The sequence below is a fragment of the Penaeus monodon genome, chromosome 30, assembly GCF_015228065.2.
Source record: "Penaeus monodon isolate SGIC_2016 chromosome 30, NSTDA_Pmon_1, whole genome shotgun sequence".
Taxonomy (NCBI): domain Eukaryota; kingdom Metazoa; phylum Arthropoda; class Malacostraca; order Decapoda; family Penaeidae; genus Penaeus; species Penaeus monodon.
This window is the reverse complement of record NC_051415.1, coordinates 8991945-8992523: the sequence shown is the minus strand read 5'-3', so window position 1 is coordinate 8992523 and position 579 is coordinate 8991945.

The window sequence follows — 579 nt, the reverse complement described above, 5'->3', positions numbered from 1 at the left end:
AACTTCATAATAAGATACAGCTCCGCGTGGCCAACTCTCGTCCCTCTATCAGCAGGATCTATCTTTATCTTCTGTCCTAGGGGACCGGCAGAATCGCGACCCTTTTAAGAGATAAGCTCCTCTGCCTTCACTCTTCTTTAAGATATTTTCCAACCTCTCCTAAGGTGTAGGATTTAGTGAGTCCAATTCATATATATCTTTGGCAGGCACTTTGGGTTGGAGACTGACCGATTTAAAGGTCATAATTTGGGTATTTTAAGTTTTGTTCGTTCTTTCAGGTTCATTTATCATTTAATGTCGTTAGTTTTATCGTTAGTTTTTAAATATTTTGATTTGTATTATCATTGGATGAAAATGAATTGAAATGTGGGATTGAAAATACTGACACTTGAGCTTGGACAATAACAGTACTTCCCTAACACACAAAAAAAACATAATTTATTATAAGGACCTGTGCACTAAGCTCTCCTACAGGTTCAAGTGGAGGGTGAACTGCGTTATTACTGCTGTTTCAAGGATCCTCTGTCGTGTTGAGGACTTCATGACTTGAACAGTTAAATATTTATGTTACCTCTAGCC